The sequence below is a fragment of the Lepidochelys kempii genome, chromosome 7, assembly GCF_965140265.1.
Source record: "Lepidochelys kempii isolate rLepKem1 chromosome 7, rLepKem1.hap2, whole genome shotgun sequence".
NCBI lineage: Eukaryota > Metazoa > Chordata > Testudines > Cheloniidae > Lepidochelys > Lepidochelys kempii.
In genome coordinates, this window is record NC_133262.1 from 14,804,083 (window position 1) to 14,818,333 (window position 14,251).

The 14,251-nt window shown below is 42.2% G+C and overlaps 1 long non-coding RNA gene across 1 annotated transcript in view; it reads right to left on the reverse strand.

Annotated features, from left to right (window-relative positions):
• Positions 1 to 813: 813 nt before the first annotated feature.
• The window catches only part of LOC140914103 (uncharacterized), a 38,572-nt gene continuing 25,134 nt past the window's right edge, over positions 814 to 14,251 (reverse strand). Inside the window, exons 4-6 of the long non-coding RNA XR_012159769.1 lie at positions 11,554 to 11,689; positions 6,079 to 6,162; positions 814 to 1,097 (exon numbers count right to left, since the gene is read on the reverse strand). This is a non-coding gene — a long non-coding RNA (uncharacterized lncRNA). The remainder of the gene's footprint in view (positions 1,098 to 6,078; positions 6,163 to 11,553; positions 11,690 to 14,251) is intronic.

Genomic DNA, 14,251 nt, shown 5'->3' on the forward strand with positions numbered 1-14,251 from the left:
TGCTTAAAGTTAAGCATGTGCTTAAGTGCTTTGCTGGATTACGGCCAGAGTGGCCAGCACCTTGCAGGGCAAGCCCTGAGACTTTACAGTATAAAGGGAATCACATATATTGGTCTTAAAGACTAATTGGGTGCCATTCTAATGCTTTACTTTTCTCAAATCATTCAGGTAATTGGGCATTCTGAAAGAGGACATTGCACAATGGATTTAGAGGATTACACTGAATGCACATTTCTCCAAAACCTTTCATACCATTGTATATCACCAAGTGTAAGCCTTCAAGCAATTGGGAAAATTGTATGTTCACTGAATGCTCTCGTCTTCCACCTTTCTTCTTAACTCGGGTGAGGCGGGGGCGTGAGATGATCAGATTGCTGCTGACAACAGTAGAAAGACAGATGATGAAAAATTCTGATCAGTCACTTTAAATGGGGATAGGGGGTTGTGCTCAAATAAATATTTTTGATAGAAAGGCAGTGACAGTTTAAATAGTTGCAGGAATTAAACTATAACTTTAACTGGTGCTGAAACTGAAACTTTTGATTCCACAATTATTTTACTTAAGGGAATAAAATCTAATCTTGCAGCTATTGCATGGAAGATATAACCCATTTTGCTTTGGTGAAAAGTGCACTGCATCAACTGCTGATCAAATACAGATCTTCCAAAAGTGGACTTGGAACGTGCATTAAACATTAATATAAAATTCTCTCACCAAGAGATATTCCCCTGGACAAAATGAAGCTAAAAACTATTAGACTTTCACACAGTAAAATTATTGCTAAAACAGAATTTTATTAAAACTAGGCAGATGCTAAAATAAGATTAGATTTTTTAGAAAAATAATGGAATAAAGCAATTTTTTTACACAATTGCAGTATCTTATAGTGCCACAATCAAAGTAAATTATGGAGCAAACACATCCAAAATACACATATTATCTGACCCCTGCCCAAGGAAGGTACTCTTGCTACCCATCTCTATACAAAACTATAGTTCATATGTAATATCACATCAATGACAGGTTTTCACTTGCAAACTGCATCTGGGTTGGCTGGCAGCCAGTGTGGGAAGCAGCTTTCTTCGATGAGGTTAACCTGTTTATGGATGGAAATTACATATTAAATTACAAAAAAAAAAAAGAGGTTAATATTTCAGACAAGAACAAGAGAGCTGTTTGGTGGGGTTTTAACAGGAAGCTCATAGGATTCATTATAGGCTGCAATTATACCAACTTGGCTTGCAGTTTCAGCACTTCTGACAAGCTAAGCTGTATGAGGGCCTGTCCAGAACACGTTTATGTGTAGTGTGTATGTATATATATATGTATAACATCCAGCATGAACTTCCAACAGGGTTTGATAATTCAGGAGGTGGCTCTCTTCCTTCTGAGCTGTGTACTGAGCCAATTCCTAACATCGTGTAAAGGGGCAGTGTTTTCTTGGAAATACCATCTTTCAGATGGGTACATTGGAGGTCTTGACAACATGTAGGGATTTGGACTTACAATTACAGGGCCAGAAGTCAAATGGAGTTGAGGTCATTAGACTCACAGAATGCTGGTCTAAAGTCTTCCATTTCCCTCGCTCCCAAAATGATCATGTGGTGCCTGGCCCCTCTTAAACAATAGCTGCATTCCACCCCAACGGTGGCTGCATTTCAGTGACGGGTGAAGTGATGTCTCTCCACAGAAGGAGAATTCCTTCCTCTGTGAGAGCCAGAAAAGAGTGAGGTGCACACTGGACAGTGTTCCTCCTTCCTTTGACCCAGTGGATGTTCTGCAAGTGAAATGAATCGGGACTGAGACATGGCTACTTCTGGTGGCATTGTAGCTATAGGGAACCATTAAGTATGATAATGCCAATGGTGTCTGCATTATTACAAGCTCAGTCCCCCTGCAATAAACAAAATTTCACCCCAGAGTACAGTTCAAGGACAATAGCAAGATGAACAGCTGTGCAAGATTTCTTCCCAAACCCACTAGCTCATTCCCACCCTGCCCCCAACAATGCTGACTTTCCATCTGATCTCACCTTTCAGGTAATAAAGCCTTTACTAGTTAAGGATGCTAGCAGCAGGCTTTCTAACTCTGGGCTGAGGCTTTTTGCTAATACCGGTAACATCCTCAGATGACTTTATATGCTTACTTCTAAACTCATCTTTTAAATGAAGATATTCTTTTGTAATTCTCAGCTAGGGAAATCCTCTCCTGCCAGGAGCCTGACAGGTTTTCACACCAAATAGGTTTCCTGCAAACAGGTTTAAACTTTTTGACATCCCTCCTCATTTTGACAGATAAACTTGTATCAAATGCTAGGTAAAAAATAGATATATTTCGTAAGGCAATTGGCTTCTAAGAGTCACCACTTAGAGAATCTTTACTTTAGGGGAAAAAAATCAATCTTCAAATATTTTCCCCTCAACTGTGTTTACAGTTTGGATTATTAAATTGAATTTAAGAGAATGTTGCTTCCATGCAACCATTTGTGCTATATGAATCTTATTGAGCTTGGGCAGCATCACGAGACCACTTTGTTCTTGTCAACAGGCATGTGACAAATGTCCTTTCCTCACCATTTGGGTGCAGGTCAAACAGTAGCAGTTTGCAATGGCTGAATGTGGGACCATGCATGTGAATAATCTGTAATCCCCAGGTCTCTAGCTGTTTTTTGCTGGAAAATTAGATTTTCAAAACACTAACGTTTTAAAGTGTGCTTTACATAAGAAATGCCATATGTTCATCAAAAACCTTCCAACCAAAGTTTTGGATTTTTTTCAGTTTTTCAATGGCAGTTCCAATAAATGGCTACCACAGGCTGAACTTGGCAGCACCCTCCCCCCTGGCAGTAAGGAGGGAAAGGATGATACCTGAGAAACTGCAACCTTTCACCATTGAAAACACTTGAATTAATTCAGCCACTCTATAAAGGGCAGCCTGTGAATTAATACCAGGGGGAAAGTTTCAAATAGTCCCAAAGGGACTTAGGCTCCTAAGTGACTTAACTTGCATTGGCTTTCAAAGGGATTTAGGTTCCTGAATGATTTAGGCCCTTTTAGAAACATTACCCTTAGGCCCTTTCGAAATTTTATCCGAAGAGACTAAAATAATGTGCACAGCCTTGAAATGGGTACAGGGCCAGGGAGGGAGATAGGGTACATCTACACAGGGATAAAAGACCCGGGGCACGGCCACAGCTGGCCTGGGTCAGCCCACTCAGGTGTGCGGAGCATGGGCTGCAGGGTTGAAAAATCGCCGTGTAGATGTTCAGGGCTTGGTCTGGAGCCCAAGCTCTGGGACCCTCCACCCTCACGGAGTCCCAGAGCTTGGGCTCCAGACCAAGCCTGAACATCTACACGGCGATTTTTCAACTCCGGAGCCCAACCCAGGCAGGCCTGAGTAAGCTGACCCGAGCCAGCTGCAGGTTGTTTATCCTCATGCAGACATTCCCACAGAGACAAATAAGGGAAGGCAAAGTTAGATGCCCAACTCCCATTGAATTTCAGTGGCATTTGGGTGCCTAAACCCATCTGGTAGGGATGGGAGCGGCAGAGGAATGGGGAAACTAGCCAAATACCTTAACTGTTCATATCCAGACTTCCTAACATTTGCTTTTTTATTTTGTAAATGCTTTTTGAATGGTAGTGGGACTCCACTGAAATACACTTTTAACATTAATTTTTGGTTAAAGGTTTCTGTTTGGGAACAGAATAATAATGTGTGAGAACTATCTATATCCATGAAAAAAGAAAAGGAGTACTTGTGGCACCTTAGAGACTAACAAATTATTTGAGCATAAGCTTTCATGAGCTACAGCTCACTTCATCGGATGCATTCAGTGGAAAATACAGTGGGGAGATTTATATTCACAGAGAACATGAAACAATGGGTGTTACCATACACACTGTAACAAAAGTGATCACTTAAGGTGAGCTATTACCAGCAGGAGAGCGGGGCTGGGGGGGAAAACCTTTTGTAGTGATAATCAAGGTGGGCCAGTTCCGGCTGAGGAACAATGCGGGGGGGGGCGGGAGGGGGAATAAACATGGGGAAATAGTTTTACTTTGTGTAGGTTTCAGAGTAACAGCCGTGTTAGTCTGTATTCGCAAAAAGAAAAGGAGTACTTGTGGCACCTTAGAGACTAACCAATTTATTTGAGCATAAGCTTTCGTGAGCTACAGCTCACTTCATCGGATGCATACTGTGGAAACTGCAGAAGACATTATATACACAGAGACCATGAAACAATACCTCCTCCCACCCCACTCTCCTGCTGGTAATAGCTTATCTGAAGTGATCACTCTCCTTACAATGTGTATGATAATCAAGTTGGGCCATTTCCAGCACAAATCCAGGTTTTCTCACCCTCCCCCACTTTTCCAAAAACCACACACACAAACTCATTCTCCTGCTGGTAATAGCTTATCCAAAGTGTCCACTCTCCCTACAATGTGGATGATAATCAAGGTGGGCCATTTCCAGCACAAATCCAGGTTTTCTCACAGCCCCCGCTGTGTTGGTGAGTATTTGCTTCAGGTTGGGGGGCTGTCTGTAGGCAAGGACTGGCCTGCTTCCCAAGATTTGTGAGAGTGTTGGGTCATCCTTCAGGATAGGTTGTAGATCCTTAATAATGCGTTGGAGGCGTTTGCAACAAGAATGCTAGTGGCATTCTGTTATTTTCTTTGTTGGGCCTGTCCTGTAGTAGGTAACTTCTGGTACTCTTCTGGCTCTGTCAATCTGTTTCTTCACTTCAGCAGGTAGATATTGTAGTTGTAAGAATGTTTGATAGAGATCTTGTAGGTGTTTGTCTCTGTCTGTGGGGTTGGAGCAAATGTGGTTGTATCGTAGAGCTTGGCTGTAGACAATGGATCGTGTGGTGTGGTCTGGATGAAAGCTGGAGGCATGTAGGTAGGCATAGCGGTCAGTAGGTTTCCGGTATAGGGTGGTGTTTATGTGACCATCACTTATGAGCACCGTAGTGTTCAGGAAGTGAATCTCTTGTGTGGACTGGTCCAGGCTGAGGTTGATGGTGGTATGGAAATTGTTGAAATCATGAGTTATATGGGCCCCATTAGTTTAGTATCTGAGTGCCTCACAATATCCCTTTGCCTGCCCCATTTAAACAGATGGGGAACTGAGGCACAGCAAGACTAAATGACTTCCCCAGGGTTACACAGGAAGTCTGTAGAACAGCAAGGAATTAAACACAGATTTCCCAAATTCCAAGCTAGCACCCTAACCATTGGATCATCGTTCCATTCGTGGCCATACTCTTTAAGTACTCCAGATGCAGAATTCCCATCGACTTCAAGGTGGGTTTTGCATTCTATGACATTTGCAACATTAGCACTTTTTTGTGCAGCACAAATTCAGCATTCAGCTTTAATGGAAATTGTGTTGCAAAAAAATGTTAAAAACGAAAACTAAAAACTCTCCTTTGCACAGCTACAAAATGGAACAAATACTAAAGTGCTCCGCATAGATCTAAGCAAATGCATCAGTCAGTATTTTGCTTCATGGAAGAATGTATTTCAATGCTTTCAGGATTCTGGAATCATGTATCAACTGAATATAAATAAAAAATTCCCCTCTTTTCTCCTTGTCAGTTTTTGGTTTTTATGTATGAAACACAAGGTTCTTGTATTTGGGTTGCAAAACACCAAAGAAGGAATGCTTAAATTTATAAAACAATTATACAGTTGTCACTGAGGTTGTTTTAGAAAAATCTACAAACACTGATTTTAAATTTTGGATTTTGCAAAAAATATATATTGTAATAAAACCTAATTTTGGGGCCAAGATGTCTTGATAGTTTCCCTTTCAGCGTCTTTCAGTTGTTAAAACCCTTTAAAATTCATAAAGCACTGGTTTCAGTTTTAGATTTTTGTAAGTTTTCTTCTTTAAAATAACTCCAATGTTTTGGGCCTTGATGATCTCAAAGCTTCTCTTTCAGTGTCTTTCAAACATTAAATCCCCCATACAGAAGGAATGGAATTTTTTAATGCCTGAAGACACACCCAATACACTGAAGAGGATGAAAATAAAGGAATATATAATAAGAAACAGGAAACTTCACTTACCAACATTAAGGGAAAACAACATGAAAACACTCCACAAGATGAACCCAGCATATTTCCTTGGCAACTCAGCAGAAAACAAGTAACCTGTTACATAATAAAAAGAGGCAGATTTACACACTAACCTGATTGTAAAACAACAATGGACTATACAGTGCAACACTTTCAAACCCATTAAGCACAAAAGATATTAGCTGCAACAGTAAATTTGATGTTTTAGTATTTTGTTTTTAATATCGTTTAGCATTTCTACGGTACCTGTTATCTAAGGACCTCAAAGTGTTTTACAGACCTCATTTAAGCCTCATAAAAGTTCCTTTCCAAAGGGAAGCTCACCCAATTAATGGGACTTTTCTATAGTGACACTGATGGGAATAGAACTCAATTCCCTGGGAGCAGTTATTATAGGTAGAGCTCAGAGCGATACTCATTCAAGCCTTCACAACTCATCCTGATTCTGATACATTTTTACAAATGTGTAGAGAATGTTTATATGATGGGAAACAGCCAAAACACTTCTGAAAACATCCCCTGCTAGCCAGAGTCCCTTCCCACCTCCCACTTTCTCAGTAAATCCAGTGAGCTTCCGAATGACCATTCCTGTGTTCTTACTTGTGTATCTTTGTGAGCCAGCCAGTTGGGACCACTACCCACTCCAAATTTGCTGGATTTTCTAGGAGGAGGCCTGGATGTAGTCTCAAGCTCCTTTCTTCTACTTAACCTCCTTCTCTTCCACAAATACAGAGAGTAGAACAAGAGGGAAACATCCTCTTCCAATGCAGACTGCTAAATTAAAACCAGGGATCATCCTAGTGTGCTTACTGGAAATTAAGGATTTTGGGGCTTCTCTTTCTGGAAGGTTTCAGAGTAACAGCCGTGTTAGTCTGTATTCGCAAAAAGAAAAGGAGTACTTGTGGCACCTTAGAGACTAACCAATTTATTTGAGCATGAGCTTTCGTGAGCTACAGGTAGGTAGGAAGGTAGCTGCTAGAGATGCCTTTGGATTCCTAAGTTACTTTGCCTTACTAAGCCTTATGGTGAATGTGACAGTTCAGGACAACTGCACCTGTATTGCCCCTGTGTGGTCTAGCAAGGGCACGCACTCTTAGGTTCCTGGATCCCCAGCCATCACCTCTCTCAAACAGAGACATGCATCTTTCTCTACCTCCTGACAGGAGTATTTCCAGGCTGCACAGATCCCTGGCTAAACTGTGTATTCCCCAGCAAAGTCAGATTGCCTCAGCAGGCTTGTTCACTTTTCTCCTCAGAGAATTGAACAATGTAATTGCCACAGTTAAGTTACCACACAGCTCTTTCTAAGCAAGTGCATTTATTCTTAAGGTAAAAGCATTACAGCAACAACATATTCAAATGATAAAAGAACCTACACACATGCTAATAAGCGTCCCAGAGATCACTCTGGCCAGTCAACTGTCCTTCAAATCCTACCAACCATTTTTCTCCTGTGGTCATAAGTTTATAACAGCTGTTAGTTCAGAACAAGCACATGGACTGGGTCATGTCCATCCAACCCTTACTAGGAAGGCCTGAGGCCATCCTTGGATAGAAGGTCCTGATTGCTGCTGGATCAGAAAGAAGGCCCTGAGTCTGTTTTAACTCAGGCTATTTAACCAAAAGTCCTTTCTTTGTCTATTGGTCACTGGAGAGTCTAGTTTGAACCAGTATATGGGAGCCTTTCCCCAGGTGGTGTTAGCTCTCTGAAGGTGTTATAACCTGAGTGAATTTGCCTAACTACCCACTACTATTCTTAGTTCCTAGAGGGCTATGGTCCCCCTCCCCCATGTAACTGCATACAATCCCTGGCCCACAATGATACAGGAACTTAATTCAATAAGCTTTGTCCAGGATATTGCAGGAAACTGTATTACACCAACCACCTGGCTACTCCCAAAAGACCCAGGAAGTGGCCTATCCCAGTTCAAGAAGCATCACAAAGTACCAGATGGTCACCAGTTTTCCCAGAGACAGGAAGAGTGGCACGGGTCCCTGCAGGAAGTAAGATAGAGAACAGCTTGGGGAAAGAGAGAGTAAGGAAGCAGTTGGGTGCGTCTTTGGAGGCTTTCATAGAATATCAGGGTTGGAAGGGACCTCAGGAGGTCATCTAGTCTAACCCCCTGCTCCAAGCAGGACCAATCCCCAATTTTTGCCCCAAATACCTAAATGGCCCCCTCAAGGATTGAACTCACAACCTTGAATTTAGCAGGCCAATGCTGAAACCACTGAGCTATCCCTCCCCCTCAAAAACCTCTCAACATTTTTCATAGAATCATAGAATATCAGGGTTGGAAGGGACCTCAGGAGGTCATCTAGTCCAACCCCCTGCTCAAAGCAGGACCAATCCCCAATTTTTGCCCCAGATCCCTAAATGGCCCCTTCAAGGATTGAACTCACAACCCTGGGTTTAGCAGGCCAATGCTCAAACCTCTGAGCTATCCCTCCAAAAAAACCCAAACAAACAAACAAACAAACAAAAACACTTTTGCATAGCGCCAGATTACAGAAATTGAAAGAATTCCAGACTAAAACAAGGTACTGAAAAAATGCACGCGGTGGCGAGGCCCCAGGCGGCCCCCCCCGCGCGCGCATGCAGACCCCGCCCCCACCGCCAGAGGCCACGCTTTGTACAGTTCTCTCCTCCAAGGAAGCATGAAGGCATTTGTTCATTTACAACCCCTTGTAATCCAAACCCTGTAGTTTTCACATAAGAGGATAATTGAAGCTGTCCAAGCTAACTATGTAGCAAAGGCCATGGAACTGAGCATTCCACTAGATCAATAAAACTGCATTTGTAAGAATTTGCATTTTCATTTCACACTTCACAGGTCATAGCTTAATTAGCAGGAAAATGTCTGGAAGTCCCAGAACAATTCATGAGTTTATCTCAACTTTATTTTTTGAGCAAGTGAAAAAAAACTAAAATTCATTTGGAACTCATAGTTTTCTTCCCCTGTTCTCGTATCCCTGGTAGGAGCTGTAGGTATTTCAGTTTGGCATGTACATATTTTAAAACTGACTAGGGGTATGATAACTATCATGCAGCCATTGAAATGGAGAGGAGTGATTTAGCATTTTGGAGGCATTTGTCATGTTTGATGAATGTGTCTGGTGATGAAGGGCAATGAAGATATCCAGCTGGTGTGAGATAAAGGGTGTTTCCTGATGTGTAGAGTAGAAGTAGTTCTACATACATTTTATTTGTTTCTCATTTACAAGTCTAAGGGAAGGTGAGGAAGCAGGACATCCTTGAATCAGCTCTCCCAGAGAATATGTAGAAAGTTCTAATGCTTTGACAGTAATACAGTAATGGAGCTGGTGAGCTGACTGATATTGTTTCCTGGTGTTCTCCTGTCTGTCTGTCTCCTACTGTTGTCTCTTGTCTTATACTTAGACCAGGTCTACACTACAGAGTTAGGCTGACATAAGGCAGCTTATGTTGACCTAACTTTGTAGATGTCCACATACAGTGTTGCTCCCACCAATATAAGTCCCCCACTACACTGACCTAATAACTCCATTCCACGAGAGGCCTAGTGCTTAGGTCGATGTAGTTAGGGTGGCGTAGTGTCCGTGTAGATACTTGTAACGGAGCGAGACTCATCCCTGCGGCGCCTCCTGCTGGTCGTCCAGGGAATTAGCATTCCAGCCTCCAGAGCGCCCCCTACAGGCTGGTGTCCTGCTTGCCGCTGGGCCCCAAGTCTCTTCTGGACCTCGGTACCCCCTTTCATGTCGGGGTGCTGCCACCTGCAGTACCCTGCAAAGATCTGGGTCTCCCCTCCCCAGGGAACCCCCAACCCTCTACCCCCACCTCGCCTCAGTCTATGGCCACTGCCAGTCATCACCTAGCCCCCGTTCTTTGGGGCCAACTGCAGTGTAAGTGCCACTCATCATAGGCAAGGGGGGTTGGACCTGCTGCCTCTGCCTACCCCTTGGGCTGCCTCTGCCTATTGGCCTTCCACTTGGCCTGCAGTCTGGGGGGTTTCCAGGCCAGAGCTCCCCAGCTCCTCTGGCCTTCTCCCAGCCCTGCTCCACCTCAGGTACCTTGGTATGCTTCCAGCAGCCAGGTCCCTCCCTCTCAACAGGCTAGAGAGAGAGTTCTGCTCCTGGCTTCACTGGCTTTTATAGGACCAGCTAGGTCTGTTTGGGAGGCAGCCTCAGCTGTGGCCACACCCCAATCAGCCCCGCTTTTCCTCTGCCTCAGCCCTCTCTGAGGGCTGTTTTAAGCCCTTCCAGGCAGGAGCGGGTGACCACCCCGCTACAATACTGCATTACTTACATAACCTGTCAGCATTGTATTTCTCCGTGCTGAGAGGCTGCTGTCAGCCCCCCACACTGCTCCACTTAAGTTGGGCCCCACACTACAAGAAGGATGTGGAAAAATTGGAAAAAGTCCAGTGGAGGGCAACAAAAATGATTAGTGGGGCTGGAGTACATGACTTATGAGGAGAGGCTAAGGGAACTTGGATTATTTAGTCTGCAGAGGAGAAGAATGAGGGGGGATTTGATAGCTGCTTTCAACTACTTGAAAGGGGGTTCCAAAGAAGATGGATCTAGACTATTCTCAATGGTACCAGATGACAGAACAAGGAATAATGGTCTCAAGTTGCAGTGGGGGAGTTTAGGTTGGATATTAGGAAAAACTTTTTCACTAGGAGGGCGGTGAAGCACTGGAATGGGTTACCTAGGGAGGTGGTGAAATCTCTTTCCTTAAAAAGAAAAGGAGGACTTGTGGCACCTTAGAGACTAACAAGTGTATTTGAGCATAAGCTTTCGTGAGCTACAGCTCACTTCATCGGATGCATTCCGATGAAGTAAGCTGTAGCTCACGAAAGCTTATGCTCAAATACATTTGTTAGTCTCTAAGGTGCTACAAGTCCTCCTTTTCTTTTTGTGAATACAGACTAACACGGCTGCTACTCTGAAACCTCTCCTTCTTAGAGGTTTTTAAGGTCAGGCTTGACAAAGCCCTGGCTGGGATGATTTAGTTGGGGATTGGTCCTGGTTTGAGCAGGGTGTTGGACTCACTAGATGACCTCCTGAGGTCCCTTCCAACCCTGATATTCTATGACTCTATTCTAAGCGCTCTTGGTGAGGACATGCACCACTGGCAGGGGGAGGATAATGTGGATATGAAAAACCACAGTAATTACTGCAATGGCTGTATATTGACCTAACATAGGTTGACTTAATTGTATAGTGAATACAAGGCCTTAGACTGTAAGCTCTTTGGGGCTGGGATTTTTTGTTGTTGTTTGTACACCACAACCTGAGCCATGCCTGAGGCTCTGAGACACTATTGAAAAATAATAAACAACAAGAATGCTGTACATTTCTACAGTGTCTGAGAAGCCTAATGTACTTGCTGAACTATATACAATAAGTTGTGCAAATATTTTCATTTCTTTCTGTCCCACACATTTTCTTTTCCCTCTATGGAAGACAAGTCCTGACAAACCTCACCAATACTACTTGGTCTTCTGAGGCGAAGGGCCTTCAGCTCCTCTGGTGACATTGGTGGATAGCAGTCATCCTCCTCAGTCCAGGATGATGGTCTTCAGAATTTAGAAGACAAAAGCAGTCCCCTCTTCCTTCACTGCTGCTGGGAGCAATAGACAGGCACACAGAGAACTCTTGAACCCTTGTGAATAGCTCAAAGAAATTCCAGGGTTCAGGCCCCTGGAAAAGTAACTTTGTTTTTGGTTGACCTGAAAAGAGCACACAAAGAGTCTGATCCAATGCCCAATGGAGTCAATTCTTTTACATCAGGCACCAAATGCTGGCATTCCCTCTGAGAAAACAGGTCAAATTGCTTCTCCTGAGGTAGGCTTGGCCAATCAAGAGACGAGAAGAAATGCCTTGTGACTTCACCTATTCCACTTCTACCAAGTAGTAACCAATCTCCACTGGAAATTCAAAGAGACACTGTCTACATGCTTTGAGAATACTCTGTGGAAAGCTGCCTCAGAAGCATGGTGGACATACAGACAGCACACAATATTTTATGTCCCCTTTAGATGAAAATTTCACTGATGCAAAAAAAAATTATGAACTTGAAAAACAAAGTATTTTGGAATGTGTTTAGTATTTTGCTTCTATAATGCACATACAGGAATCACCACACCCACTATGTGACCTTGCCCTCTGGAACACAGCAATTGCCAAGTCAGGTCATTACATTGTGCCTGGCTAAATTGCCCATTGTAGTTTCAACTGTAAGGTATTCATCATTTCCAAGCCTAAATAGTTGTCTAGCAGAACCATATGCTATTCACACAAGAGGAGGCTGTATTCCAGTTTACCAAATTTGTAAATCCTTTTGGGATCCTATGGAATGAAAAGCACCATGTAAATGCAAAATATTATCCCACAGAAATCAACACAGCCACTCATGAAGTAAGATGCCATGTGAATAGGAATCAGAATCTGATCCTTTAACTATAAGCATTTATCAATGACAATTAGTATAATTGAACTCCTGCCTCTTCATGATTTTGGACATGAGACAGGAAGAAAATTTCATTTCCGAGTTTGCTGAAATTTCTACTATGAGCAAGAAAGGCATTTTTTCATGCCTCAATAGAAGGTTTACACCCAACCATACATTTGTTGAAAGCTTCTCTAGAAGTATTATGTGTCCAAGCAATCTCATTTGCTTTTCAGTGGTGCACTAATACACACTTCAACTTCCATCTATAAGATCCACTGAGAAATAATGTCCACTAAATCCTCTTTTTATCAGCTAGGCATGGCTGGTATACTGTCCCAATGTCATCAGTCAGTGAGAGTGTTTTGAAAATTTAATAACTGCATTCAGCTGTCAAAATGAGTTCTTACTTGAAAGAAAGGTCGATATGAGGGTTCTCCCCCGCCCCAAGATTTCTTCTACTTTGGATTTCTATGAGGTTGAAAAACATGCCTTTCTAGATGCTAATGCACATAATACAGTGGACTGTAATGGACTGATTATTGGCTATTCCTAAAGTCCTTACCCAGGCAAAACTCCCACTGACTTCAAAGGTCCTGGTCCTCAAAGGTATTGAGTGTCAGCATCAAAAGAAGAGCTGTCTTGGGCTTTTTGGTAGCTAAAAGTCACCAGCTGTTAGTGCTGTTTTCTTTAATGGGATAATGCAGTGATCCAGCTCATTTACTGTATTTTAAAATAACACTGAATTAGAACCAGATCCTGCCAATTTTGCTTCCATTGAATAGTATTTTACTCCACAAATGGCCCCATTGAAAATCAATGGGACAACTGACTCATTGGGAGTAAAGGTGGCAGAATCTGGCCCATAAGGAATCAATATTTTGTATATTGGCTTCAACCACCATCAGTTTTTGAATGTAAGGTTTTACAGTTTTGCATGTACAAAACTCCAAAAGCATGGTTTGCATGCAAAATTGCTGCTGTTGTGTGCCGTAATCATTACATGCAGAAATAATCAACCGTCTGTCTGTTTATTTCTACAAGAACTGTGCAAATAATTGGTGGCTGAAATGACCCGAAACATTTTTTCCCCCCAGTTTGTTTCATTTTTTTAGGTTTTTGGTTGTTTTATTTTTTTTACCGTTTACATTTTTTAATAAAAAAATGTCGAGCTAAATTTCTAAATAAAAAATTGTTTCAAAATGAAAAATTGAAATGTTGAGTGCTGAAAATTTCAAAATGCATGGTTTCGACTTTTTTTATTTTTTTTTAATTTTATTTTTTATTCAATCAAACGACGTGCTGAATTCAAACCAAATTGGTCACCTTGAAACTGCGTTTTTGGCAATTTCTTTTTTTTTTTTTTTGCCCAGCTCTGTTGTACATTTACTGCAACTGTGCATCTCGCTGTGCTAGCTACATGTACTGTACGAAACATTTGGCCCTTTAACTCTAAAATATGCCTTCTGTTATTGAATCATCACTGAATATAGTTCACCATGGACATTTCCTATCCGACATTTATTCCTAGTTATCAATCTTAGGTACTTCTGTGGCCCCCAATAAATTTAGAATTGGAGTGCCTCACATTCTTTAATGTATTTATCCTCACAGCAACCCTGTGTGATATGGAAGTGCTATTATCCTTCTTTTACAAATGGGGAACTAAGAGACAGTGACTCAGACTTGCCCAAGCTTGCACAGTAAATCAGTGATAGAAAAACGAATCAAATC